Consider the following 21,602-nt stretch of genomic DNA (forward strand, 5'->3'; position numbering starts at 1 on the left):
CAAAGGTAGGGTAGAGAGGAAGGCTGGGAAAATCTGTTCCTTCCATTGACGCCTGCCTACCATCTACTGGTGTCACCTCACACTACTCAGGTATCTTGAAGGAGAAGATTCTATCCCCCAGCAGGTGTTGACAGGAAGTATATGAGCATGAACTGAAGGTCTCTACCAAGTATCCATTAAGCAAGTATAAGCACATCTTAAAGAGATGAGCACTACTATTCTCTGGCAACTGAGATACAGGCCATTGCACAGCACTTGGTGGAGGGGGGTGACTGTACATCACATGAAGTAGAAAGACATTATATATTTTGCAAAAGAACCTGCAAAAAGTTGCTACCAATTGTCCACCACCCAACACTTTGTTAATCAACCTGAAGTAATCAGAGATAGAATTAGGACATTTAAGATAAGAAATGGCTCAGGGAGACACACCCTTCCTTGCCTGAGGAAACTGTCCAGAGGGCTCTTCCACTGTGGCAGGACTCGACATTGTTGGGTTTCTCCATCAATTCTCCTCCTCATCACAGATTTGCCTGGGCATTGGTGTCGACTCAGTACCTGGCCCCAGTCTTGCCACCTGGTTCCCTAGATACTGTTCATGCGCTGCCTGTGTTTCCACAGTAACACAGAACCAGGAAAGCACATACAGGGCCCCAGACACTAACGACTCTTTATCTGTGCAATCCAGACAACAGTTGCTGTTATGATAAATAAACTTTAGTACAGGACTCATTTTCGGGCAGCTCTCCTTTCCCCTAAAGGCCAAGGTACTTGAGGCTGTTGCAGCAAGACCATCAAGCTCAGCAGAAGGAATGCTCTCACTGCCATGTCCTTTATGAGTGCATAGCATTCTAGGTGTTTCAGTGAACAGTCCATAGTGGGCCATGCTCAGCATGACAATGGTGGCTCAGTGTTGCTTTGGCTTTAGAGTCTGCACTGTGATGTTGAATTTTTGAGTTGGGAGGGCATTACTTAGCTGCCATGTCAGCACCGTTATACCCCTGCTCCAGAGCCCACAGTAAACAAACCCTCCTCCCCAAGGGATTGAGCTCTAGAAGTAGCTCATGTCACTCAGTTCCCATGCCATCTGTCACAGTCATTGCCATTTGTACTCATTTGGGCACACACAGTTCAATGTCATAAACAGACTCTTTCTTATAGTAACTTTCAGACTACAAACAGCAACAGAGACCCAGAGTGGAGCAGTAACTACTCTAGTCTGAGGAAATGCACCCTGGTCCAACTCCTCTGTTGAGGCTTAGAAGGAGTGCTGTTTCAGGAAGATTCAGCACACATCCTCCAGCACAAGCTAAAAGACAAGTGACAGCTTAATGAGCATCATCGTAAGTTCTCCTCTCTAAGTTGTCAGCACCATGTTCTGCACACCCTCATGGAGCGCCTGTCACTGCTCGGTCAAGTCTACACTCTTGCCAGGGCAAGGCCTCATTCTCCTTGGGGGCTATCCACAGCATGTCCTCCTACACCTTTTCTCATAGCATTGCTGTCTCTATGGGCATTGTGATGGCTGATGGTACATTTCTGGTGGGCATTCACTAAAGACAACAAACACAAGTCACAGTTTGATCCATTTTAAGATATACTCAACATAAAGCAGCTGGGAGGAGAGAAAGCAAACCACGTCTTCCTCAGACTCCCTGGGTCCAAACATAGAATCACATCACAACTAAGTCCTCCAGTTTCACAGCCATTTTCCAATGGACCTGAAAATCCATTGATCTTAACGTTCCACTGCCTCTCTTTGTCACAGGTCGATGGGTAACTGCTTGGTGATGAGCCCAAAGCGAAGCGGCTGAGACTGAGATACCTGGCATCTGTCTGTGGAGATTTGGGAGAACTACCAAGAATGGACACAGATTTATAGACAAAGTTACCAAGAGGACAATGTGTGGCCAGCCAGTCTTTGCCCACGAACAACATGGTCTTCTACCTCAAAGCTTCTGAGTCAGATCTCCTGTACAAGGATGGGTGGTTCCCTCACCCAGGTAAGGGAGAGTCAGGGCCATGGATGAGAACATGTGGCCAAGTTCAGGCCACATGGTACACTGCTGATGTGGATTCCTGGGGCCTCCACAAGTTGACTGGTGCCCAAACACTGATGTCTCTCATAAAAGAGGTATACATTGACACACAGTCACACATGTACCCGTACCTACATATAAGTACATATCCACCACCCAAATGTATGAAGCCAATACATACTCAGTCAATTAGGCCCAAAGCTACCACTTCTGCACCAAGGACTGGAAAGCCATTTATGAAATCATGCAATAATCTGCATTGGCCACCAGGAGACACTGTTGAATTCCTCAGATGCTGGGGAGTTCGCGGCCAGGAAGGGGAGAGAACTGAGAAAAAGAATCAGAGGGTTCAACTGGTCAGGGTGAGGCCATGCAATAGTGGGGCTGAAAGTAATGAGGCCTTGGAGAAAGGCCTGGAAGAGATGCAGATGAGACATGTGAGCCTGATGTAATGAGCTATGAGGTGGGGCTATGGAAGGAGCTAGGCAGGCCAATGAGTGCTCCCAAAAGTTCAGGTACAACAGGAGTACTAGCCCTGAAAGGTGTGTTGAGATAAAGTACAGGTGGAGCTCTGAGCGGTAACATAAGAAGCTGGGTTGGGGCACTGACTGTCGCCATTGCTAGGCCAGGAGATAGGAATAGCAAAGCTAGGATGTGAGTGGTGGGGCTAAGAGTACTAAAGAAGAATTGGAATGGCCGAGGAAAGAATAGAACTGGGCTCTGAGGCAAGAATTGGAGGCACAGCTGTGAATCCTGAACTAGGTAGGCAGACACATGGGGTGCAAGACTGGGGTAGACTTGAAGGTGTCTCCTGGAGGAGATGGACATGTTAAAGCCCTAGAATGTCATCAAAACATCAGTTAAGGTCTTCCTTTAAATCCTCAGGCCCTTGGACAGATCACTGAGAAGTGTTGTAGATCAAGGTCGTTAAAACACAGCACTACCTCTTCAAGGCTGCCTCAGAAATCTCAGCTACGAGGTCCATCTCCTCCATGAGACACCTTAAGTCTACTTCAGAATACTCAGCTAGGAGGTCCAACGTTTCCAGGAGGATTAACGACCTGTTAATGCTGTAGTAGAAAAATAATCAAAAGAACATAACTTTAAAACTGATGTGATGATTGATCTAAATGGAGGCTATAAAATTTTTATATAAATGCATACATATGTACATATATTCTATTTATGTATATGAGTTTCTTGAAAATTTGTTTTTAAGTGTGTGTGTGTGTGTGTGAGCTGTCTGACATGGGTTCTAGGAATTGAACTCAGGTCCCCTCAATGAGCATTATATGCTATTAACAGCTGAGCCATCTCTCTATAAGTCCTGATTTGTTTACAGATTGTTTACAATATAGAAAATTGGCCTTGCAAGTAAATGGTCACATAAATTAAAGGACTACATTAGCCTACATAATTCCTTTTACTTCATAATATGACTAAAATATTTAAATACATGTTTCTAAATGTCTTATTAAAGTTATTACCTGGTTGGTTTTGTGTCAACTATACTGCTACAAAAGGTTTAAAGAAGTCCTATTGCTTTGGGAAATAAGCACACTCCAAAGAAATGATGGCTCACAAAATCACCCTCTAGGGCGTGGGGCTTTAAGTCTATCTCTTCTTAGAACCTAACGATTAAGACAGTAACTTGTTGCTGTGCCCTCAGCTTTCTTTTGGTAACTAATATGCTCACCTGCTGATTCAGTTTAAACAAAGGAAGGGAATAGACACAAAACAAAACCAAGAACGATAGAAGTTTTATCCTGCTTTGCCTTCCTCATGCACACAAATGAGAATTAATGTTTTCAATAAAAAGAAATTTCAAAGTGCTTGTTACAGTAAGACTTAAATCTTTGACAAATTAACTAGAAAATCTAAATTTAGGATATTGATCCTGATTTGCCTTTATTAATAAATTAGATATCTAAGACAAATACATATTTTCTGTGTATAATTAAGTCATCAAAAACAGTATTGATTTTATTTTTGAAATGTGTAAAATGTTTATAGATGACAGACTATTTTAAATAGATATTTCTGTTCTAAGATAAAGATGTTCCAATATAAAAACAGGAAGATTAACAAAAAACAAAAATTTAAACATGTCACCAAAATGTATATGAAAATTAAAACTAAAAAGATTATGAGTTTACAAAACTTCAATGAAAAACAAACATTTTATGTTTCCTCAAGATAACTACCTATATTTTCTATTGTGTGTTTCAGTCTACTAATCAGGAAACTGAGTCATAAAGTGAATGTTTATTTTTAATGAAAAATAGTCTCTGTCAAGCTTAATCTAACTGATATACCGTTTTATACTGATATACCTGAGAAAACCTGTGTAACAGCGCTGGATGTCCTGGAACTCACTTTGTAGACCAGAGTGGACTCAAACTCACAGAGTTGAGATTAAAAGCATGTATCACCATGCCTGCTAAATTGCTACAACTTTAACTAAAATGTAAACCATAATTTATTTTTTTATCAAGGTATAAATGCCTTTCTAAGTATTTAATACACACTTGGAGGCTAAAGGCAATGAGGATATGAGATAAAAGGACAACCAATATTTTGGCCCTTCTGCCTCATGGGAGCAGGGAATAACAAAGCTCTACTCATACGGTGGTATACCTCTGATGAGTCACCTGTTTTTTTGATCAGAGAGGCCAAAGCAACACAAAGGTTATACTCTAACCAGTATACATTCTATAAAAGGAGGGTCAACACTAAGAAAAATATTCTTGATGCTTCCAAAGGAAACTGCAAGGTCAGTAAGACTGTGACCATTCCCAACAGATAGCATAAATGACAAGGAAACTAAAGGAGTCAAATGTTTCCTTCTATGTCCCTAAGAGTATCTAAACAACATCAATTGACCTTAACAATAAAAAATGATGAGTTATTTGACTACCCAGTGTCTTAAACAGCCAACAGGAAAAGAGGGACGATAAATAAAATGATCAGAATAGATACAAAGCAAAAATAAAAACAGATCAGAATTTGAAAGGGACAATGATTATAGTCTAATATTCCTTTCCATTCAATCCAGAGCAGAAACTGCTGACTTAATGGCAGGAGGGCATTCAAAGCCACCCAACCTATAATACAAGGGAAAATTACATTTCTAATCTTATTGTTAGTTTCAAGCTTATTTTACATTTTGGTTTTCTTCTTTATTTTTCCTTTGACAATGTTGGGACATGGTGGCTATAGCCTTACAGTATTTTTGTTTTTATTTATTATATTATTGGATTTTTAAGAGTCCAAAGTAACAGGAAATAATAAAGACCCAGAGACTGGCATTGGGGTTCAAACTTCAATCTGAAGATCAGAGAAACAAAGCAGCTGGCCACTATTTTACCTCTAGCTCAGGCTGAAAGGGCTGATCCATGCGAGAGCTCTTCATCTAGACTCAAAATGCTGCCTCTCCTCAGTGTGGCTGGAGAACAACTGCCTCCTACTGAATACTTGCTTCTGTCTTTTATACCCCTCTAGCACTGAGATTAAAGGTGTGAGCTGTAGTCCAAGTTATCGTATCCCCAAGAGTAAATTACACAACGATAGTTTTCTTGGTTCTCACTCTTTGTATCTTCTAGGATTGATGGTGTTTGAACTAATTTCCATATCATGCAGTCAGAATGACTAAGATCAACAAAACAACCAATAGCAGATGCAGGTGAGGAAAGATGAAAGGCTCTGTTTGTGAGATAGTGAGGTGGGGCAGCCACTTTGGAAATCAATAGGAAAACTTCTCAAACAGCTAAAAATAAAATTATCATAAGGCACAGTTATACAACTCCGTGGCATCTGCCCAAAAGATTAGATATCCTATTCCAGAGATACTAGCTCAACCACGGTCATTGTTGGCCTATACACAACAGCTAGGAAATAGAAACAACAGCTAGGAAATAGAAACAAAGTAAATGTCCTTCAAATAGGGATTGAATAATGAAAATATGACACATACATACAATATGTATATTTATTGAACTACAAAGACAATTGAAAGCATTACATCTCCAGGATGGATTCAGTCTCTGCAAATTTCTTTCCTGTGCATGTGTTGTTGTTATTGTTTTAAAGTGCTAGGGATACAGCCAACAGCACTGCAAATGCTATCCAAGTGTTCTTTCTCTGAGATACACATCTACAATCTGATTACTCCCTGCCATATCCACCAATCCAAAGGAACTATTTAAAACAGCTATTATCTCTCTTGGTAGTAAGTAAATCACAATGCTCAAGTGGGTGAGCCTGGACACCAGGGAGTTTCTTTACAGACAACTCCCAAAGAATGAATTGCCCTTTTCCTGACTTGTGGGAACAACAGACCTTGGCCAGAGACCCACTTCCACATCAGCCCGGGAGCAGGCAGCTGTGAGGCAATGTTTACTGAAAACATGTTTACTGAAAACAATCCAGTGCCATAAGAAATGTTTACTGGAGCTATAAGTTCCCCATAAGGGCTCGCTCACTGAAACACCCTGACTTTGATCTTTCCAATAGCTAGCCACCTCTTCCTGCCCCCTGCTGCTACTGCAGATTCTGGTGCCAGGGATATAACCACCAGCCAGGAGGAGGAAATGAATGTGTGTGGCAGAAGCTTTTCTGGAGGGAAGCCTTTCTTGGGAAGTTCTCTTGAGCTCTCTTGGGGAGCATAAAGTTTTCTTAATGCAACCGACTGCTCTCTGTGTCATCAATCCCGACACCCTCGCCACATTCTCGGATTCAGGCTGTGTAGTGGGTGTGGCAATTGGAGGTCCCACCGAGATTGTGAAAGCCAGGTAAGTGGGTGGGCTCGTCCCTTTTGCCGGCCAGGGACGAATTGTGGAAAATAAGAAAAGAAACGATGGGGAATAGTTCCGGGAAGCTTGAATTACAGTATCAAGTAAAAAGGTTACTTGAAGGACAGGGGACCACAGTCAAGGCTAAAACCCTAGAAGGCTTTCTAAAATCGATCGAACGAGTGAGTCCATGGTTCATTACTGGGGGAAGGATAATATCCCAGATTGGGAGGAGGTTCACCGTGATCTTCATCAATTTTTACGAAAAGAGGGACCTGAGTCCTTGCCCCATCTACATTCTCCTTATGGAGATTAGTGAGGGGTGCACTTTTGACAGATAAGGTTATCCACCGCCAGGTAGTCCAAGCCACAAAAGAGGCTTTTTCAGAGTTACAAGAGACTAAGACTCAAGCCTCCCTGAGTTCTGAGGCAGAGAATGAGGATGAATCATCTAAAGAAACCCTGCCTAAAACTAGAGGCTCCATTGTTAGTGAGGATGAGGAGGAGTCTCTTAGCAACAACAAAATAATTGATAGAGATCTCAGGGCGTGACCCAAAAAGAAGGACTCCAGTCAGAATCGGTTATATCCTACTCTGTCAGACCTAGAAAATAAAAATAGAAGAAACGGTTATTTGTTGAGGTTGCGGCCCTTAAAAAAGCACTAAGAAGTACTCGAATTAAAAAAAGACAGGACAGAGAGAGAAATCCTCCTCCATACTCTAAAATAAGGGACTCCTCCTTCTAGGACCTTGAGGGAAGACCCACAGGAGGGGGTCCATTGCTGCCCAGGGTGGCCCCAGTAATGGAAGTTCCAGACCCAAACAATTCCGAGCAAGTCCTGACCCTTTAAGTTTCAAATACATAAAACGACTTAAAGAGGCAACTCTAAATTATGGAGCACAGGCTCCTTTTATACTTTCCTTAATAGACTCTTTTGTGCCTCTTTATTTGACACCTGCCGATTGGCAGCAGCTTTGCAGAGCAGTTCTATCTGGGGGAGATTATTTGATTTGGAGAGGTGAGTTTCAAGAAAGATGCAGCCAGACAGCCCAAAGAAATGCACAGGCCGGCAGCCCCACAGAAATGTGGAGATGCTTACTGGGAGCGGTCAATATGCCACCGCTCAACAACAAATGCAATATGACATTGCTGTCTACGCCTAAGTGGTAGCGGCGGCCCAAGGTGCTTGGAAAGCATTGCCTTCCAAGGAAGGAGGGGATCACCTGTCCAAAGTCCTTCAAGGACCCTCTGAACCTTTTCAAGACTTTGTAGACAGCCTCAGTCAGGTAGCAGAGAGAATATTTGGGGGCATTGGGCCTGTGATGCCAGTCATCAAACAGATGGCTTTCAAGAATACAAATAAGTATTGTAAGGAGGCCTTTCGCCCCCATTGCAACAAAAGTCTAAATGACTACATCTGGATCTGTAGAGACATTGATGATAACTTCATCCAGGGCCAAGTACTAGCTGCTGCTATTCGACCCCAAGTGGGGAAAGAAAGACCTACTCAGAGAGGGAGAAAAACATGTTTTGGCTGCGGTAGCAAGGGACACTTCCATAGAGAGTGCCCTCAAAATAGTACTACCGGTCTCAAGAGACCTGGTTTATGCCCCCGTTGCCAAAGGGGATATCATTGGGCCACTGACTGCTACTCTAGAACTGACTTGGGGGGCAATTTCCTTCCTGCTAATAATAATCAGGGAAACTGGAAGAGGGCCTTGCCCCAGGACCCCAAAACCAATGTGTATGGGGCAATGACCCCTGCTGTAGGCAGCAGCAAGATTCGTTTTCTCCCCCAGAGCAACCCCTTCATATCTCAGACCTCCTTAGAGCCACTTCAGTGAGTGCAGGATTGTACCTCGGTCCCTGTGCCCAGGCAGTCCTAACACCCGAGATGGGGATCGAGGCCCTCCCTACTGGGGTCCATGGACCATTGCCCCCAGGCACAGTCGGACTACTCTTGGGACGGTCCAGTACTATCCTTCGAGGCATCCAGCTACACCCCGTGGTTATAGACCAGGATAGCGAGGGAGAGATTAAAATAATGACATCAGTGGTCAGTGGGGTTGTTGCCATCCCAGCAGAAGAGCCGATTGCTCAGTTGCTCCTCTTCCCTACAACTCCTTGCGAGGCTTGAAAAAATTAAAGAAAAAAGGGGAACTGAGAGATCTAAAAGGCTGGCCAGCAAGTAAGGCTATAAGGATGTATTAAAAAGGGGTACCAAGCTAGGGGTACCAGATAAAATCTCCATGCCTCTGCCTGACAAAGGTCAGGAAAGAAAGGGAAACTGAGAGGTCACCCTCAGTTGGAGGGTGGATTGGATTAAATCTCTAGGCCTTGGCCTGACACAGGGTCAGGAAAGCAAGGAAAACCTAAGAGGTCGCCCTCAGTTGGAGGGTGGATTGGATTAAATCTCTAGGCCTTGGCCTGACACAAGGTCAGGAAAGCAAGGGGAACCTAAGAGGTTGCCCTCAGTTGGAGGGTGGATTGGATTAAATCTCCAGGCCGTTGTCTAAGGGATCATCCTCAATGGGAGGATGGATTAAAGATGGATAAATTTTAAAAATGAGTAACAGTTAATAAATGAGGTACTAGTATTCAGTAAAGAAAAAGGCAAAAGTATATAAAATAAAAAATGTTTACTTACATTTATATGGGATAGGTTATTGATACAAATTTAAGGTCAATTTTATAAGTCATCTCTAAAAACTTTCAACAAAAAGCCTGGACTCTCTCTACAGAATTACAAGGAGTAGGTACGGCTGTAGCCCCTAAGTGTAGCTCAAAACTTCTCAAATAAAGGAATGATGAGGGATATACAGGACTTTTTCAAACTTTTGTTTTAATTCAAGGATAGGCTGGATTTGTTCTGTTAAAGAAGTTTCATTTCAACAAACTAATCATAACCTAGACAAGAGGAGAGATATGTATACATGGTCTGTGTGTATGGACATGGCCACGCCAGTATGTATAAAATGTGAAGTGTAAATGAGTGAATGTTGATGAAAGCAACTGTTCTAATTGCCTTGGATATGATTAAAGGGATACTTAAATCCCTTCAAACGGTTAAAAGCTACCTAAATCGCTTTAGATATAGCCAAAAGAAACATCCAGTCAGTCTGTTAATGTCTTAACAGAAAAGTTAAAAGATTTAAGCCTTCAGAGCCAGTCAACTAAAAAAAAAGTTTTCTCAGGGCCCTGACACTTTGACAGGCCCTACCCTCAAAGGTGTCTGTGTAGATGCAAAATACGCCTTGTTAGCTCAGAAGCAATTGAGGCCTTGTCAGCTAGTGAGAGCTACCAGTTAGATTGAAAAAAGACTACTCACAGACTTCAGATAATTTTCAAAAATTATTTGGGACATAGTATAGTTTACAATCCTTAGATGATTCTCAAAAGTACTTAATGGTTATGTCCCTTTTAAAGGACATCTACTAATAATTTAAATAGTGATCCCAATTCACCTAGATAGTTAACAAAGGAGGGTAGACAAATCCTTCTACTCTTATGATCCAACTTCAACAGTTCAAACAAAATTTAAAAAAATAAAGGGGAGTAATGTCCCCAGTCCCCACATGATTCATTAAATAATCCACTCCTCATTTTTAAAATGTGGATGCCAATGAGCACTCTGCTACAGACAGATTCTGGCATGATAGGCCTTGGAGACACGGTGGGGGCTCCCGGGAGCAGGCCTTCTCCCCTCTTTTCTGCATCTGGACACTTGGGGGCCTCAGGGCCATTTCCTGTGGTGCCTCGAAGCCCGGGCCTCCTGAGAACCATCTAAGCCCTGTGGTGGGTTCCCACCATGGAGATCCTCAGGCTTGGGGAACCATGGCGGTCAGGCCACCTTGGGGGCTCAAGTCATGACTGAGGAGCCTAGGAGTCTGTCCCAGCTCTACTCTTCGGCTTCAGGGTGCCGGGGCCCTAGGAGACAGTTGGAGGCCTGGCTGGCACACTGACAGGGGCGCCCCGTTATCTGACTTCAGGAGGTGACCGGTTTCTTGGTTGTCAGTGGACCCTTTCAGAATACAAGGCCATCAGACACCCCGGTGTGGACACATATGCCTAGCATCTCCCCAGCTCATCCTCTAGCTGCCCCGAACCTCTTGCTGGGAGCAGGATCTAGAGCATCCCACACAGAGGCTGCTGTCAGCTCCAGGGTGAGCCTCAGTCAGAACTGAGAGTGGACAGGGGAAGACGCTCCAGAGCGAGGGTCCCACAGGGTTTCCACTGTGTGTCTTCACAGGGCCCTGTGCCGAGTGATTGCCCGGTGGCCATAATCAGCACTTGGAACCCAGTCGGTCAGTGTGACAAACACCCTGCTTTTCTTTCCTTTGGTTTTGACCTTTTGACACAGGGTTACTCTGTGTAACATCCAGCAATCCCGGAACTCACTCTGCAGGTCAGGATGGCCTTGCCAACTCCCTGAGATCCCCCTGCCTCTGCCCAGGCCCTAGTGCTGGGATAGAAGGCCCTGGCTACCTCCATGACTCTGCTCAAGAAGCAGATGTTTAAGGGGCGTGGTCGCACCTGTCAGGGGCTTTGTGTTCTGCATGTGCATGGGAACCCAGTGGACATAAGAAGCACCGCTCTGTCTGGGAGTCACCCAAATGGTTCTCTCTGCTGTGGTGTACTTGGAGGGGCTAACCTGCTTCCCCCTCCTTCCCCTCGTGTGCAATATGCCTTTGCTTCAGACATTAGGATGGCGAGGAGGAGGAGGGGACTGGTCTCACTCAGATTTGTAGTGGTAAGGACCCAGGGCCATCAAGGAGGGAAGAGTGAGTTCTCAGTTCCAAGACAAGCACAAGGGCCCTTGCTGTCAGTGTAGACTGTCTAGGGGTGCCGACTGTAGACCCCGAGTCAGAGAGTCACCTGGGACTTTGACTGGGGTGATAAGGGGAGGGAGGGGGCTCAGAGTGGGCTTGGACCTGAAAGACAGATCTGAGAGCCAGCAAGGGTGTTGTGAGGAGTGAAGAGGAAGGAACACTTCAGAATGTGTGAGAAAATGCAGGGCCCTGCCCCTTTTGCCAGTCTCCAGAAGCCCGGGTCCAGGCGACTCAGAGGAGATACATACATGTGCACTTCTGTCTCCTCTCTCAGGGCAGTGAGCCTGTACACCATAGGGAACCATCACAGCCCAGAGGGTAGCAAGCCTGCTCGCCAGAGGAGGCATCCATTTTCCATGGTGAATCCAGGTGAGCTGTCAGGGTCAGAAATGAAGGCAGAAGAGGCCTCCCTTCCCCCAATAGAAGACTGTAGAAAGCATGGATACCACTGTTCCTATGCCTTAGGGAGCCCTCAGTCAGGAGCTGTGGTGCCTGGCTTCCTGGGACTGTGTGATTTGTTGTGACACTTTTCCTGGAGTGATGACAACCTTCTTCCTAGGGTTGATATCAGAGCAGAACACCACCATGGTCAGAATGCAGAGCAGGTCATTGGCTTAGGGATCGGCTAGCAACAGGCGCTGCTCATAAGGGCTGGGATGGTTGGTGGCTGGTGGCTGTAGCACATACATGGATTCAGGTAGGACGGTGGTTAGAGGCACAGGACACAGCTGCACAATACCTCGGGAACCTGCCTGTGTGTGCCTCCCTGACCCGATCCGGCCTCTTTCCCAGGGAATGCTGGGTGCGTGCCTGGGGAGAGGTGAAATGTGCCTAGGTATAGTGCTGGGGTGCAGTGCCAGGCCAGGGTGAGCTCCTAGCTACTTTCCAACAGTGCTACTTTCCTCCCCACCTAGAGTGGCTTTTCCTGCACAGCTGGTGGCCATTGGGTTAGTCCCAAATGTTCTCTCTGGTCTGGCTAGTGGCACCAGTTCTGATTAATGGGCAGTGGATGGTTGTGTCTGCCTCACATTGGGCACCATTTGATGCGTGTGCCACAAAGACATATATATTTATGAAATGATAATGTAGGGAAAGCATTTTCAGATGACTGGGACCCAGGGAGCTGGGTATCCACCACATGTCACTTACAACATCTGACCTGGTCTTCACAACCCAAGAGAGTGTGAGAGCAAGGATCCTGCGACCTTGTTCCCAGCTTTCAAGATGTCACATCAGAAGCCAGGAAGCCATGCTCTAAGCCTAGTACCACAAGGCTATATGACAGAATGAGTTCCTACAGCATCCTAGATCTCTATCCCTCTGTAGAACTCGGGATTCAGAGGTTGAGGTGAAATTCTGCTCACTCAGAGGCTGAATAGCAAGCAGCTAACCTTCTCTTCTAGCTCAAGGCAGCCATCCTTCTGCTCTGCCCCCACTTAAGAGCCCTACCTATAAATGGCAGTAGCCATATCAGGTAGACGGTAAGATGTAGTATTAGACCAAAAAAAAAAAGTACAATAAGCATGAGGAGGTGATGACATAGGGAAGAGCAGATAAATAGCAATGTTTGGAGGTAATTAATTTAGAGACTCAGTGCCGTGCCAGCTGCACAGTCAGTATCTGAGAATGTGGCGAGGGTGTCGGGATTGATGACACAGAGAGCAGTCGGTTGCATTAAGAAAACTTTATGCTCCCCAAGAAGGCTCAAGAGAACTTCCCAAGAAAGGCTTCCCTCCAGAAAAGCTTCTGCCACACACATACATATCCTCCTCTTGGCTGGTGGTTATATCTCTGACACCAGAATCTGCAGTAGCAGCAGGGGACAGGAAGAGGCGGCTAGCCATTGGAAAGATCAAAGTCAGGGTGTTTCAGTGAGCGAGCCCTTATGGGGAACTTATAGCTCCAGTAAACATTTCTTATGGCACTGGATTGTTTTCAGTAAACATGTTTTCAGTAAACATTGTCTCATAGCTGCCTGCTCCCAGGCTGATGGGGAAGTGGGTCTCTAGCCAAGGTCTGTTGTTCCCACAATTCCCCCCCCTTTTATATTCTTATGAGGCACTCCTGTCTTAGGTCAAGTAGGCCCTAGACAGAGGAGAACAGCCCAGCTCTCTCCCTTCAGGACCCTCACAGGTCAGCCTCCAGCCCCCAAGTCCCGGATGTGGTGACCCTGAGGAAGCTTGAGGGCCTTCTTCCCAGAGCCAAGCTCAACTCTGGGGCAGGAACCTCAGAAACCTACAGACTAGCATGACTCGAGGCCTGTGCTCCTCAGCTTGTCTCCTGAGACCCTGTCCTTCCCAAGGACAGGAAAGCCACGTGTCCCCTCCTCTGTGGGCCGACCCCACCCCACGGCCCGCAGGGAGGGGCAGGGGCTGGTGTCCACACGGAGACCCCGTCTGGGGGGCAGCATGCACCCCCCTGAGGGAACGAACTCCCCCCCCCCCCCCGGGGACCCTGTCACCACAGCCAACCTGCAGGGTCCTCTCTCCTCAGGGATGGCTCTCAGGCTCTCACCCTGCTACCTGAGAGAACTCCTTCCCTCTGGCTGGGAATGCAGGTCACAGGTTGAGCAACCTGCATGGGTCAAGGCTGTGACCTGAGCTTCATCTGTCTTCTTCCAGCTGATGGGACTGAGTTAGGTGATGGGACACCCAATACTTGTGGAAATGGACTGGAATCATTGAATCATACTCCTGTAATGTCACAATCTCCCTGATTCCCAAAATAAAAGTCTTTTTGTGCTTTTGATATAAATATATATACTCTATAATAAAAAAAGAATGCCATTTCCAATGACACCTGAGAAGGGTGCTGCTGTCTATGTTGCTGTGGTGACTCACAGTGCATGACTCAGAGATTTAGAATTAAATCTCCTCAATCTCATTAGGAATATAGCATTTTCCCATCTTAGGCATGGGCAATCAGCAGAAGCTGAAACAAACCAAGCCTCTATAAGACAAATGAAGGACAAAAGCTGTTCAAAGACTAAAGCAGATCTCTGCTGTCAATTTGGAACCGCTGTGGAGGGGCCTGTGCCCAGAAGAATGGGGTCTCTGAATGCCATAGTCCTTAGGTGCCTCTGAGACTTCTGAACCTGCAGAAGTAGTCTTCTTTTACAGGGGGTCAGTGCTATCCCACCCCTGCACCTGAGGGATAAAGCATTGCCTATGTCTTATCCACACAGAGGTCTTTGCTCTCAGGTTTTGCCCTCCACTGTTTCTGAGAGGGTAGCCAACATTGCATACTGGCTACAGAACTCACATTGCTAAAGCCAGGAGAGTGGCCAGAAAAAAAAGGGTAAGGGTTCATGAAGCTACTGCCAAGTCCTACCCAGAATGAAGCCTCAGCTCAGTCAGAGCTAAGCAGGCTGGAGTGGACCTGTTAGACAGGAAAGGGGAGCCAGCCAAGGGGGAATCTGGAACATCATGCTTCCAAATCTGTAGAGAGGGAGCTGTTCCTCTGCCACAGGCTTGAAGAGGGCATCTGAGGATGCAGATTGCATGGGGACTGTAAGGTCCTGCTGGGAAACAGGACTTCAGGCTCTGACAAGGTCCTCGGGGTATGATGCAAAGAAAGTTGCTCATAGCTAAGGCCTGGAAGCATGGAGGCAGCAATGGTTCATCATCAGCATTCTTGAAAGCAGGCCTGGCCTTGACAGACAGGAATGGAGGTGGAACATCGAGGCTAAGGGGTATTGCTGCCTAGAAATGGTTAGATTACTTGAGGCCAAAAAGGTGCTAGTGGGTAAGTTTCTCTGACAGAAACATCAGAGCATCAGGATTCTGCAGGAGAAAAGACACTAACATCACTTAGAAGTTTGCCATAAGGCTACTCTGTAGGTCTGGGTGACGACAGGTTAGCTGATCTCACTGTGCACAACAGTTTATGAAGTTTTCTTTCCCTCCTGTTCCACTTCTTATTCCTCTTGCCCAGCCCCTACTTCTTTTACATCTTCTTCCTTCTCTTTGTCCTACTCTGCCTCTGACTTCTACTCTTCCTCCTCCTGCAATTCCTCATCTTCATCTGCAGCATCGATGATAACTGAGCTGCTAGCAGCTGGTGGTTAAGACTAATCACAGTTGAGAGAAGAAACTCTACACCACAGTCTTCCTTAGGTATACGAGGGACATATATGTTCAGCATAAGTCAAGCTGAGGGAGGTTACTCAGATGAGTAAAAATTATGCTTCCTCAGTTTGTATCCTGGGACCAAAAACTACAAAATGGAGCCGAAGTAGCACACCATGTCTTCAAGAACACTGGAATGCCACTTCCTCCCGTACACAAGCAGCGTGGCATGAAGACAAAAGCAGCCATAAGGGCAGGTCTTGGAGTACTAGCACCTGATCTGAGCAATCTAGGAAAAAAATCTTATAAATAAGACTGGAAGGAAGGGTGCAAAATGTGGCCGTTAGGGCAGAAGGAAAATTCAAAAATGCATGACCACCAAGATGATGCATTGGGTAAAGGCCCTTGCTGTCAAACCTGATGACCTGAGTGAAATCCCCAGTGGCCACATGATAGAAGATAACAGAGTTGTCTAAGATATCCTCTGACATGGGCTCTGTGGCCCACATTTGAACCTGCATATGCACAGTAAATACATTAATGTAAAAAATGCAAAGAAGAGAGAGCCATGTATAACTGGAGGGGGTGGCTGGTCTACGGCATCACTGAGTTCATTCTTTGGCATGAACAACAGGGAAATACAGCAGATGTTGTCATGAAGAAGGGGAAAGGAATAGCCTTATTGCTTTAGAGTGGAATTCTTTTAAACAGATGCTAGCTTGGGTATTGTATTGGCTCCGTGGCTCCTCCCCATCCCCCCATTGGACCTGCCCTAGATATATGCCCCTGTGCATTCCAGCGGTTTCTCAGAGTCTACTGGGAACAACAAAACCACTATCTCAGTGAGCCTTCCTTCACTTCCCCTGCGTACTTACATTCCTCTAAGCTCCCTTCAACACAGACCATTGCAGAAATTCACAACTGATCAAAATTTGGAAAGCAACTTACTGTCGAGTGCCAACCCTAATAAACACATCTAAACACAACCCTACAATGTTATGCCAGGTTCTTGAAACCCCAAACAGACCACCACAAGGAGCTGACAGAGGTCCTTACCAACAACTGAGGAAGGTTTTTATAGGCCAAGATCACAAGGTTGAAAGACACAAGATAACAAATTTCCATGTTACTCAAGGTCGTTACAAAGTCGAAAGTAAACAATAACTATATATTTTAAGCAAGATACATTTGAGCAAGATAGGGTGGAAGAATAGGGGCATGAATTTGCCAATTATCCCCTCGGGGGATTTTTACAACGAGAAATTAGTGGTTATCTGGTTTTCTCTAGGGCAAAGTAATGTTGACACATATGGTGGCAGGTAACTCCATTTTTCTGAGAGCTGGGCTCAGGCTCCTAGTCATGTACTTCCAGTTAGGGGCTGAAATTCTCTTTATCACTAGAAGGTTCCATATTTTCTACATAGGTTCAGCAGCCTAAGTTGTCAGTTTTATTAATTTTAATTTTTGATCTCTCAACATCTAAGGCTCAGATAATATTATAGAAGAAGGGATAAAAAGATTGTAAGAGCCAGAGGACCAGGATATCTATTATTGCGCACATGGCATTAAGCCTCATTGACACAGTTGCCATCTATGAAGATGATGGAGAGGACTTTATGACCAGCCCTGTGTTGGATCTTCAGGGAAATCTGTAAAGCATCCCAACATATGCAATTACACAACCAGTGTCAAACACGCAGAAGTGGCAAATGGGTCCACTTCAATCATGTCAATAGCAACGATCAGACTCATTTTGTCAGAGGATTACTCAGAAGTAAATCTCATAATCCCTCATGGGCCTATGAGACATTCCTGCCTTTATGTTTGGCTCCTTTTTTTTAATAGTTTATTCTCTTTTTTGATACTGAAAGTAGGAACAACTTAACTTGGGGCCCTCAGGGCCATTCCCTGTGGTGCCTGGAAGCCATGGCCTCCTGAAAACCATCGAAGCCCAAGGGCAAGTTCCCACCATGGAGATCCTCAGGATTGGGAAACAACTTAGGTCCGGCCTCCTTGGGGGCTCAAGTCATGACTGAGGAGTCTAGGAGTCTGTCCCAGCTCTGCTCTTCGGTTTCAGGGTGCCAGGGCCCTAGGAGCCAGTTGGAGGACTGGTGGGAAGACTGAAAGGGTCTCCCCGTTTTCTGAGTGCAGGAGGTGACCGGTTTCTGGGTTGTCAGGGGACCCTTTCAGAATACAAGGCTATCAGACACCCCGGTGTGGACACCTTTGCCTAGCATCTCCCCAGCTCATCCTCTAGCTGGCCCGAGCCTCTTGCTGGGAGCAGGATCTAGAGCATCCCACACAGAGGCTGCTGTCAGCTCCAGGGTCAGCCTCAGTCAGAACTGAGAGTGGACAGGGGAAGACGCTCCAGAGCGAGGGTCCCACAGGGTTTCCACTGTGTGTCTTCACAGGACCCTGTGCCGAGTGGTTGCCCGGTGGCCATAACCAGCACTTGGAACCCAGTCGGTCAGTGTGACAAACACCCTGCTTTTCTTTCCTTTGGTTTTGACCTTTTGACACAGGGTTACTCTGTGTAACATCCAGCATTCCCGGAACTCACTCTGCAGGTCAGGATGGCCTTGCCAACTCCCTGAGATCCCCCTGCCTCTGCCCAGGCCCTAGTGCTGGGATAGAAGGCCCTGGCTACCTCCATGACTCTGCTCAAGAAGCAGATGTTTAAGGGCGTGGTCGCACCTGTCAGGGGCTTTGTGTTCTGCATGTGCAAGGGAACCCAGTGGACTTAAGAAGCACCGCTCTGTCTGGGAGTCACCCAAATGGTTCTCTCTGCTGTGGTGTACTTGGAGGGGCTAACCTGCTTCCCCCTCCTTCTCCTCGTGTGCAATGTGCCTTTGCTTCAGACTGTAGGATGGCGAAGGAGGAGGAGGGGGACTGGTCTCACTCAGATTTGTAGTGGTAAGGACCCAGGGCCACCAAGGAGGGAAGAGTGAGTTCTCAGTTCCAAGACAAGCACAAGGGCCCTTGCTGTCAGTGTAGACTGTCTAGGGGTGCCGACTGTAGACCCCGAGTCAGAGAGTCACCTGGGACTTTGACTGGGGTGATAAGGGGAGGGAGGGGGCTCAGAGTGGGCTTGGACCTGAAAGACAGATCTGAGAGCCAGCAAGGGTGTTGTGAGGAGTGAAGAGTAAGGAACACTTCAGAATGTGTGAGAAAACGCAGGGCCCTGCCCCTTTTGCCAGTCTCCAGAAGCCCGGGTCCAGGCGACTCAGAGGAGATACACACATGTGCACTTCTGTCTCCTCTCTCAGGGCAGTGAGCCTGTACACCATAGGGAACCATCACAGCCCAGAGGGTAGCAAGCCTGCTCGCCAGAGGAGGCATCCATTTTCCGTGGTGAATCCAGGTGAGCTGTCAGGCTCAGAAATGAATGCGGGAAGAGGCCTCCCTTCCCCCAATAGAAGACTGTAGAAAGCATGGATACCCCTGTTCCTATGCCTTAGGGAGCCCTCAGTCGGGAGCTGTGGTGCCTGGCTTCCTGGGACTGCGTGATATGTCGTGAAACTTTTCCCAGAGTGATGATGACCTTGTTCCTAGGGTTGATATCAGATCTGTAGTGGCAGCCAAGGCTGGAGAGCAGGGGGAGTCTGCAGGGCGTGGCCTCTCGTGAGGACTGACTTTGCAGCATGGAGCAAAAGGACTGCACAGTTACAGTGTGGGTGTGACCAGGAGTCAGTGCTCAGGGGCACCAATGGCTTTGCTTCCTTCAGCTACCCCTGGGGAAATACGTGGGTGTCTCTGTGGAGATGGGGTCTGCTGGGAAGCACGGACTCAGAAGGAAGGCAAAGGTGCACTCAGGGTGGACTTAGGGACTCCTGTCTCAACAGAGATGAGCCCAGCTCACCGGGCCATCACTGCTGTTCCCCCACAGGGTTGGATGGGGCTGTGCCACCACCTCCTTTCTCCTGAGAAGCCACAGGGCTGGGTGTGTGGAACTTCATCATAGTGGGAGATCAAGTCTGAGCACACTCCTTTGTGGCCTCTGAATCAGCTCCCACTACAGGTTTCTGCCTTGCTTGAGTTCCCGTCCTGATGTCCTTAAATAATGAACTGTGGCAGCTTAACCCAAATAAACCCTTTTCTCCACAAGTTGCTATATTACATGTTATTTCATCCCAACAGTAGTAACATAACCTTAAGGAGACAATCACCATGTACCCCCCCGCCCCGAATCTAAGGTTGGCTGCTCACAGACACTGTCTCACACAGGCCAGGGAAGACAGCCAAACACAGCTGCTTGTTTGCAATTGCTGTGTCACTAGCTGAAGATAGTACTTCCCACCATCATCTGTCTCTGACATTTCTCTGCCCAAGTCCTCAGTGTCCTATCCAATCTTCCAACCCCCCAATCCCAGCCTCTACAATGCTTTATGTGGGATTGAATAAATGTCCTGCTTAAGACTGAGCATTCCACCGTTATTTATTCTGGGGATCTTGAGGAGCAGTGACTCTATATTTAGTGACATTCCCTGCAAAGAGAAGCTTCTCTGATTAAGGATGATGAAAGTAGCATTTGCCTATGGGTACACACAAAGATACAAAGTGACATTTGGTGCCATCCTTATATTTTAAATCATGGGAATTTAAAAGAGAGGGATTGTGGTCCCTCAGCCCACTGTGTCTCTGCTCCTTCCTGCTTTGAATAATGAGTAGTTACTTTCGTCAGAATTTGTCACCCTCACCAGAGGCCCCCAAGCATAGGAACAAAATAAAGTGATTGTACAGAGATACGCCCTCAGGCATTTCTTTCCAAGGACAACAAGAAGAGTAGCACAGACAGTAAGGCCAGGACAAAATAGCATTATCACACTTAAGGATATTTGTGCGCATATAACTTCATGGGGACTTGTGCTTGTGCAGTGTGTGTGTGTGTGAGTGTGTGTGTAGAAATATTATCCAAGAGAAAGTGCATATCATTTTGAGAGTTGTTGTGCTGGGATGGTTTCAAGGAAGAGTTACTGAGAGCACTGAGAGGGAGGAGTGAAATGAGATAATTCTATTTCAATTTAAATCATTTGTATAAATTAAGAAACAAGAATTTGTGTAAGAAATAGAATAATGCTCGGTAACTAATCCACAAAGTTTGGTGGAGAGAGAGAGACAGACAGACAGAGAAGGATAGAGAGACACAGACAGAGACAGAGAGAGAGAGAGAGAGAGAGAGAGAGAGAGAGAGAGAGAGAGAGAGAGAGAGAGAGAGAGAGAGAGAGAGAGAGAGGAGAGAGAGGGGGAGATTGAACGAAGCCACCTTCAGAGACATTCAGATGGCCCTCACTTTATTTCCTACCTTCCAAGTGCAGGGTATTCAAGGGCAGTACATTGACACACTCTGCCCACCACTCCCACCAAGGTGGTTCTGTCTGAGAGAACATGAGTTGGCCAAACTGCGTTGCATATTCTGAGGCATGCCAACAGCCCCGGACACACTTCTTGAATACAGGCTTAGGAAGTGTGGGAAAGTAACAGTCAAAGTAACAGTCAATGGAGCTAGTGTGAATCTTGACACAGGGCATGCCTTATGTCTCGAGAGACCTTAGGCTGATGAACATCTGTAGAGGATCTTCTTCAAGCTCCACAGGACAATAACATGGCGTCTGAGCACGGGGGTCCCAACAACCAGTCACCATCAGGCAACATTTCCACTGTACCTTCTAGTAAATGCAATCAGAGCAGCATGCCTGTATGTGCCCCAGACAACTGTCCACCTCATGAGACCAGTGGCCCACGTGGAGAGGGCACATGTGATAACGATACAGTCCCTGCTTTGGCTAATGTAAAAATGGGAGAGGCTGGGCATATGCCCAGGACCTCCTCAGGGTACCTCGGGTATGGGTATGTGATGTCTCTGTACAACACTTGCT

The 21,602-nt window shown here is 46.3% G+C and overlaps 1 protein-coding gene across 1 annotated transcript in view; it reads left to right on the plus strand.

Annotated features, from left to right (window-relative positions):
* The first annotated feature begins 18,996 nt into the window (after positions 1 to 18,996).
* LOC121140041 (melanoma-associated antigen 10-like) overlaps positions 18,997 to 21,602 on the plus strand; it is a 490,319-nt gene continuing 487,713 nt past the window's right edge. The window contains exon 1 of the mRNA XM_040744700.1: positions 18,997 to 19,087. The gene's annotated coding sequence lies outside the window, so the exon portion shown is untranslated. The remainder of the gene's footprint in view (positions 19,088 to 21,602) is intronic.

Source organism: Mesocricetus auratus, unplaced genomic scaffold (assembly GCF_017639785.1).
Source record: "Mesocricetus auratus isolate SY011 unplaced genomic scaffold, BCM_Maur_2.0 Super-Scaffold_100003, whole genome shotgun sequence".
Lineage (NCBI taxonomy): Eukaryota > Metazoa > Chordata > Mammalia > Rodentia > Cricetidae > Mesocricetus > Mesocricetus auratus.